We start from the raw sequence: 7,769 nt of genomic DNA on the forward strand, positions 1-7,769 counted from the left end.
AGCAACCACTTCGTTGAAGTTGGGGTGATTCCTAAGGCCCCACCTCACTTACAGTTCATGGGGTTCTCATGGCAAGAATCCTGGAGTGGTTAGACAGTCCCTCCTCCAGTGGACCACATTTTGTCAGAACTCTCCTCGATCACCCATCCGTCCTGGGTGGCCCTGCATAGCATGGCTTCATTGAGTTATGAAGCCCTTTCATCACAAGGAGGCAGTAATCCACGAAGGGGAAACTTGGGCAAACTCCGGGAGGTGGTGAGGGACAGGGAGGCCTGGCGTGCTGCAGTCCATGGGGTTGCAAAGGGTCGGACACAACTTGGTGATGAACAGTAGCAGCTCACTTACAGTCGGAGGCACTTGTTTTATGAGAAGTCCTTTTAGGCTCTCAGGTGAGCATTGGCCAGGTGACGTCTGGCTTTATCCAATGAATTAAGTCATCATGACTTGGGTTCCAGCCTATGTGCAAACAACAGACTGCAGTTCCCCAGACTTTTTTATTTTTAATTTCTCTTTCCTATCTAGTGAAGAAAGCAGTTTTAAACACCCAGGGCTTTCAGATATTGTCTTTTAAAGTAAGTAATTGGAAAATATGGGATCAATGAACTATATTAAGTAATATGTATATATTAATATTTTTGACATCACCAGATGGTCAACACCGAAATCAGATTGATTATATTCTTTGCAATCAAAGATGGAGAAGCTGTATACAGTTAGCGAAAACAAGACCAGGAGCTGACTGTGGCTCAGATCATGAACTCCTTATTGCCAAATTCAGACTGAAATTGAAGAAAGTAGGGAAAACCACTAGACCATTCAGATATGACCTCAATCAAATCCCTTATGATTATACAGTGGAAGTGAGAAATAGATTTAAGGGACTAGATCTGATTGATAGAGTGCCTGATGAACTCTGGATGGAGGTTCGTGACATTGTACAGGAGACAGGGACCAAGACCATCCCCATGGAAAAGAAATGCAAAAGAGCAAAATGGCTGTCTGAGGAGGCCTTACAAATAGCTGTGAAAAGAAGAGAGGCAAAAAGCAAAGGAGAAAAGGAAAGATATAAGCATCTGAATGCAAAGTTCCAAAGAATAGCAAGGAGAGATAAGAAAGACTTCCTCAGTGATCAATGCAAAGAAATAGAGGAAAACAACAGAATAGGAAAAACAAGAGACCTCTTCAAGAAAATTAGAGTTTCCAAGGGAACATTTCATGCAAAGATGGGCTCGATAAAGGACAGAAATGGTATGGACCTAACAGAAGCAGAAGATATTAAGAAGGGGTGGCAGGAATACACAGAAGAACTGTACAAAAAAGATCTTCACGACCAAGATAGTCACGATAATGTGATCACTGACCTAGAGCCAGACATCTTGGAATGTGAAGTCAAGTGGGCCTTAGAAAGCATCACTACAAACAAAGCTAGTGGAGGTGATGGAATTCCAGTTGAGCTATTTCAAGTCTTGAAAGATGATGCTGTGAAAGTGCTGCACTCAATATGCCAGCAGATTTGGAAAAGTCAGCAGTGGCCACAGGACTGGAAGAGGTCAGTTTTCATTCCAATCCCAAAGAAAGGCAATGCCAAAGAATGCTCAAACTACCGCACAATTGCACTCATCTCACACGCTAGTAAAGTCATGCTCAAAATTCTCCAAGCCAGGCTTCAGCAATATGTGAACCGTGAACTCCCAGATGTTCAAGCAGGTTTTAGAAAAGGCAGAGGCACCAGAGATCAAATTGCCAACATCCTCTGGATCATGGAGAAAGCAAGAGAGTTCCAGAAAAACATCTATTTCTGCTTCATTGACTATGCCAAAGCCTTTGACTGTGTGGATCACAATAAACTGTGGAACATTCTGAAAGAGATGGGAATCCCAGACCACCTGACCTGCCTCTTGAGAAACCTGTATGCAGGTCAGGAAGCAACAGTTAGAACAGGACATGGAACAACAGACTGGTTCCAAATAGGAAAAGGAGTACATCAAGGTTGTATATTGTCACCTTGCTTATTTAACTTATATGCAGCGTACATCATGAGGAACGCTGGGCTGGAAGAAGCAGAAGCTGGAATCAAGATTGCTGGGAGAAATATCAATAACCTCAGATATGCAGATGACACTACCCTTATGGCAGAAAGTGAAGAGGAACTCAAAAGCCTCTTGATGAAAGTGAAAGAGGAGAGTGAAAAGGTTGGCTTGAAGCTCAACATTCAGAAAACAAAGATCATGGCATCTGGTCCCATCACTTCATGGGAACTAGATGGAAAAACAGTGGAAACAGTGTCAGACTTTATTTTTGGGGGCTCCAAAATCACTGCAGACGCTGATTGCAGCCATGAAATTAAAAGACGCTTGCTCCTTGGAAGGAAAGTTATGACCAACCTTGATAGTATATTAAAAAGCAGAGACATTACTTTGCCAACCAAAGTCCGTCTAGTCAAGGCAATGGTTTTTCCCGTGGTCCTGTATGGATGTGAGAGTTGGACTGTGAAGAAAGCTGATCGCCGAAGAATCGATGATTTTGAACTTCTCCAATCGATGGTGTTGGAGAAGACTCTTGAGAGTCCCTTGTACTGCAAGGAGATCCAACCAGTCCATTCTAAAGGAGATCAATCCTGGATGTTCATTGGAGGGACTGATGCTAAAGCTGAAACTGCAATACTTTGGCCACCTCATGCGACGAGTTGACTCACTGGAAAAGACTCTGATGCTGGGAAAGGTTGGGGGCGGGAGGAGAAGGGGACGACGGAGAATGAGATGGCTGGATGGCATCACCGACTCTGTGGACATGAGTTTGAGTGTACTCCGGGAGTTGGTGATGGACAGGGAGGCCTGGCGTGCTGTGATTCATGGGGTCGCGGAGAGTTGGACACGACTGAGTGACTGAACTGAACTGAATATTTTTGGGATTGTGGCTGTATAATAAAGCAAAGTTTTATTATGGAGAACTGAAAATAATGAGATTATGAAGGAGAGAGCTACCTTTTTTCTTTTCTAACGACCTATTTTCACCCCACTCCAGTACTCTTGCCTGGTAAATCCCATGGACGGTGGGGCCTGGTAGGCTGCAGTCCATGGGGTCGCTAAGGGTCAGACACGACTGAGCGACTTCACTTTCCCTTTTCCCTTTCATGCATTGGAGAAGGAAATGGCAACCCACTCCAGTGTTCTTGCCTGGAGAATCCCAGGGACGGGGGAGCCTGGTGGGCTGCCATCTGTGGAGTCGCACAGAGTCAGACACGACTGAAGCGACTTAGCAGCAGCAGCAGCAGCAACGATCTATGTTAAGTAGCTTGTTTTAGAAGGCCATTCTCCAGTGAGTCCCAACTTAAAATAAGATTCAAAGTCCTTCAAACGACCTCCGGCCCTGTGAGATCTGCTCTCTGGCTTCCTCCTGGACCTCACCGCCATCCGCTGTCTCCCTTGCCCTTGCGGCTTTTGCAGCACCTCTTGTTCCTCCAACCCATCGGTCACCTTAGCCCTTGCCATCCCCCCGCCCGGGACATCTTTACTCCAAATACTGGCACGACGGCTCCCTCACTTCTTTCATTACTCTGCTCAGAGGTCAGTTTTGTTTTTGTTTAAATTTTATTTATTTATTTTATTACTTCTGATGGTGCTGGATCCTCATTGCCGTGTGGGCTTTTCTCTCGTTGCGTAAAGTGGGGGCTACTCGCTAGTCGCAGCGTGCGGCCCTCTCGCTGTGCTGTGTTCTCTTCTTGCGGAGCACGGCTCTGGGGCACGTGGGCTCAGCTGCTCTGTGACGCGTGGGGCCTTCCCGGATCAGGACTTGAACCTGTGTCCCCTGCGTTGGCAGGCAAATTCTGCACCAGTGAGCCACCAGGGAATCCCGAAGGCCAGCTTTTATTTATTTTCCTGTTTCCGTTTCCTTTTTTATTCTTTTAATGTTAAACTCTTAACTGCAGTATAGTTGCTTACAAGGTGTGCGTCCCTGCTGTATGGCAAAGCGAATCAGCCACATGTACGTATACATCCCGCCCTTGGGTCTCCTTCCACAGGTCACCACGGAGCATTGAGTGGAGTTTCCTGTCAAAGGTTAGTGCTCAGAGGCGCCTTCCCAGACCCCTGTGTGAGAGATGGCCTCCCCCCGCCACCCGCCACCCGCCACCCCTGTCTGCTACAGGCCCTGACCCCCTGTCACACTGTGCGCTTCATTTCCCGTCTGCCCGCTTCCCCACGGGAGTGTCAGCTCCACAGTGCCAGGGGCTTCCTCCATTCTGTCCACCGCCCTGTCCCAGGCATGGGAGATGCTACCTAGCTCCTAGTCGGAAGCAAAGGAATACTTTAAGGTTTTTAATTTTATCTCTTTGTTGAAGTACAGTTGATTTACAATGTTGTGTTAGATTCTGGGGTGCAGTGGAGTGACTCAGTTATACATGCGTATATTCTTTTTTATATTCTTTTCCACTATGATTTGTTACGGGATATTGAATATGGTTCCCTGGGCTGTGCAGTCGGACCGTTGTCTGCTTTATCTGCGGCAGTGTATCTGCTACCCCAGACTCCTCAGTTATCCCTCCCTACCCCTTTTCCTCCTTTAACAGTAGTTTGCTTCCTAAGTCGTGAATCTGTTAATGTTTTGTCAGTAACTTTCTTTGTATCACATTTTAGACTCCATTCTAAAGGAGATCGATCCTGGGTGTTCATTGGAAGGATTGATACTAAAGCTGAAGCTCCAATACTTTGGCCAACTCATGAGAAGAGCTGACTCACTGGAAAAGACTCTGATGCTGGGAGGGATTGGGGGCCGGAGGAGAAGGGGACGACCGAGAATGAGATGGCTGGATGGCATCACCGACTCTGTGGACATGAGTTTGAGTGAACTCCAGGAGTTGGTGATGGACAGGGAGGCCTGGCATGCTGTGATTCATGGGGTCGCGGAGAGTCGGACACAACTGAGCGACTGAACTGAACTGAACTGAACTGAACTGAACTGTTAAGTGATCTCAGGAGCTGCTTGTCTTTGTCTGACTTGGTGTGATCTCTGCTAGGTCTCTCCAGGTTGCTACAGACAGCATTATCAAATGGATACATTTTTTGGGGGGGGGATTCCAGCTTTTTTATTTATTCCCCTTTTAACAAAGTAGAAGAAATAATACAGGATTAAAACTGCAAAAGTAGTTAATTGGTAGAACACACATACACACAAAAAATCTGGATAGGAAGACAAGCTTATATACAAAGAGGAAACACATGTAAATTATGGTAGTTTGTAGGTTGTATGCGAAACATTTTAAAAAAAAAGTCAAACATGCTACACGGTGCCACTGTTTACAGCAATATTGAAGGGGAGAAAATAACACTAATTTAGGGACTGATACACCACAAGGTCCAGGTTTCACAGCATCAGTGCAATAAATTCACAAAACTATATTACAGCTAGTTAATCAGTTTAAGAATTGTTCTCAAATATGTCACATTTCCAGCCCTCAGAGGTCCATTCCTAGATTTCAACTACTCCATCTATGGGGACCAAAAGCAGCTAGCGTTACCATAAAAGGAGACTCTTGAGACTTATCTTTAAAGGCTTATTCTGGTCTTGAAAAATTAGTAGGATAAGGCTATTTTCTACTGAAATGAATCTTGACTCAACACAGGAAGACTTCTGTCCTTTATTGGCTGGTCTTGGAGTGAAGATCATAGACATGACTCTTAACCTATTATGGACTTTAGTTCCAATTAACTGAAAATCTGAAATTTAAGAGTCCTAAATACCAACTTGTATAAGCCTGCTACTAAAAAGCCTTTAAGGATGTACTAACTTCAAGTTTAAGTGCAAGGGAACTAGAGTTCTAAAAGTTCCTATCAGATTCCCCATTTGGGAGGAAGGATCAATGTTTCCTACAAACTGCTAAATTCTGCACAAGGGAGAAAACGCATGCTAAGACATGGAATTAGTTTCATTTTATTCCATCAGGCTTCTCCCACACTATCACAACAGGATAAGGAATGAATCTTAATTGGTCTCTTCATCAGAAGCGGTGAACTTGGTCTCTATATTCATGAAGCCAGTTTTTTAAGCAGACCATGGAAGCAGATGATAGAATAAGCTTCCTGAAGCCACAGACCACTATCCTATATCCAGCTAAAAAAAGATCAACTTGAACAGTTATCCCGAGTCACTGTTAACTGTACTAAAGGGTACACTGTTATTTTAAAAGTAAGAGTTCAGTTAACCCTGGGTGACAACCACAATGAGGAACTGAAGAAAGAATTGTCCATATAAGGCCAGCTGATAAGAACACGCCCATAAAGACACTGGGCATGAAGCCTTACTTGGCAAGTCAGAGTTTCTACTAAGGGCAGAGAGACGACAGCAGAGGGCTACTTCTGTAACATTTTAGTATCCAAACAGCATAACAGGCACTGTTCCCAAGGACAATGTATACTCCATTAATCACTAAATAAAGCTAATGCTTTATTCATTTTTCTTTTCTTTTTGTTTGAGAAGCTTGTTTATCTCTCTTTTGGCCATTCCAATGTATTTCGAAATGATTCCATGTTGGTTCAGTCCAGGAAGCAAAAGAAAGAAATTCACCATCAGGTAGGTGAGAAGGAGGTTGTGGACTTGCTGTCCCCCCCAAGCAGCCGCAGCAAGAGAAATGCTCACGGTCATGAAGTACATTTTAGGCTTTTCTTCCTTTAGGGTAAAGAGGCACTTCCGCCAGCCCACAGCTCTGCGTCGAGTTTTTGCTAGATTGCTGCAAATTTCATGGAATCTTTGCTGTTGCTCGGTGGTCCATTTATTGGAGCCAAAAATTCTAGGTGCCAGAATGGGAACAAGGGAGTCAGCCAAGCACAAAAACATAACAAAACAGGAAACACCAGATAGAACAGATGGATCTAGATAGTAGATAGTCAGAAATACCAAGGAAACCACACCCATGATGGCAGGTGGAAACCAGGCTCTTTCCCATCGGAGGACTTTATCTGCCATCAGCATCACTTCTCCCCATCCTTGTAGCTGCTCTTCCAGACTTGCAGTCTCTGCAGCCAGCAGATTGGTGTTGCGATTATCTCCTTCCACCATAGTTCTCGAGGTGCCGTCTCAGCGAGCACAGGACGCCAGCAAACCAAAACCTTCTCTGACTCCTTCACCACACCCCTCCAAATGGATACTTTTTGAATGAGCGAATTGATGAACATATATACAGCATAGGTGATGAAGCATTTTCTTTTCTTTCTTGGAGAATGTTGGTGGTGGTGTGGGGTGAGAACACAGGATGCGTGTCAGGGTGTGATACACGTCTGACATCATCTTACATTTCCACCTCCTGGCGTTCATGCCTTTATATAATCAGTCCTCTTGAGATGGCTGGACGGCCTCACTGACCCAATGGACGTGAGTTTGGGTAAACTCCGGAAGTCGGTGATGGACAGGGAGGCCTGGCGTGCTGCAGTCCATGGGGTCACAAAGAGTTAGACACGACTGAGCGACTGAATTGAACTGAACTGAATTGAAGCAGCTTTGGTCTGCATGGTGGAGAGCTTTGTCCACCATGTGAAGGAGTAGAATAATCCTCACACCTTTAAGATGTGCCCATCCTAATCCTTGGAATCTGTGAATGGATTGGGTTGGGTGGTAAAGGTGAGACAGGCTGGGACCTGGGACCCTTTGCTGCAATGTCTGAACCTGGACAGAGTCTCCTCAAGCCACAAAATACAAAGAAACGGTAAAGGACTGAAAATAGCTGTGTGCATGCTCAGTGGGGACGAATTTTGGACACAAGGTACATAAAGATCAAA

General features: G+C 45.0%; 1 pseudogene; it reads right to left on the reverse strand.

Moving 5' to 3' along the window:
- Positions 1-6,057: 6,057 nt before the first annotated feature.
- On the reverse strand, positions 6,058-7,103 carry LOC129554205 (ADP-ribosylation factor-like protein 6-interacting protein 1 pseudogene; annotated as a pseudogene).
- Positions 7,104-7,769: the final 666 nt, after the last annotated feature.

Source organism: Moschus berezovskii, chromosome 14, assembly GCF_049115385.1.
Source record: "Moschus berezovskii isolate FMDL1 chromosome 14, NW_MosBer_1.0, whole genome shotgun sequence".
Lineage (NCBI taxonomy): Eukaryota > Metazoa > Chordata > Mammalia > Artiodactyla > Moschidae > Moschus > Moschus berezovskii.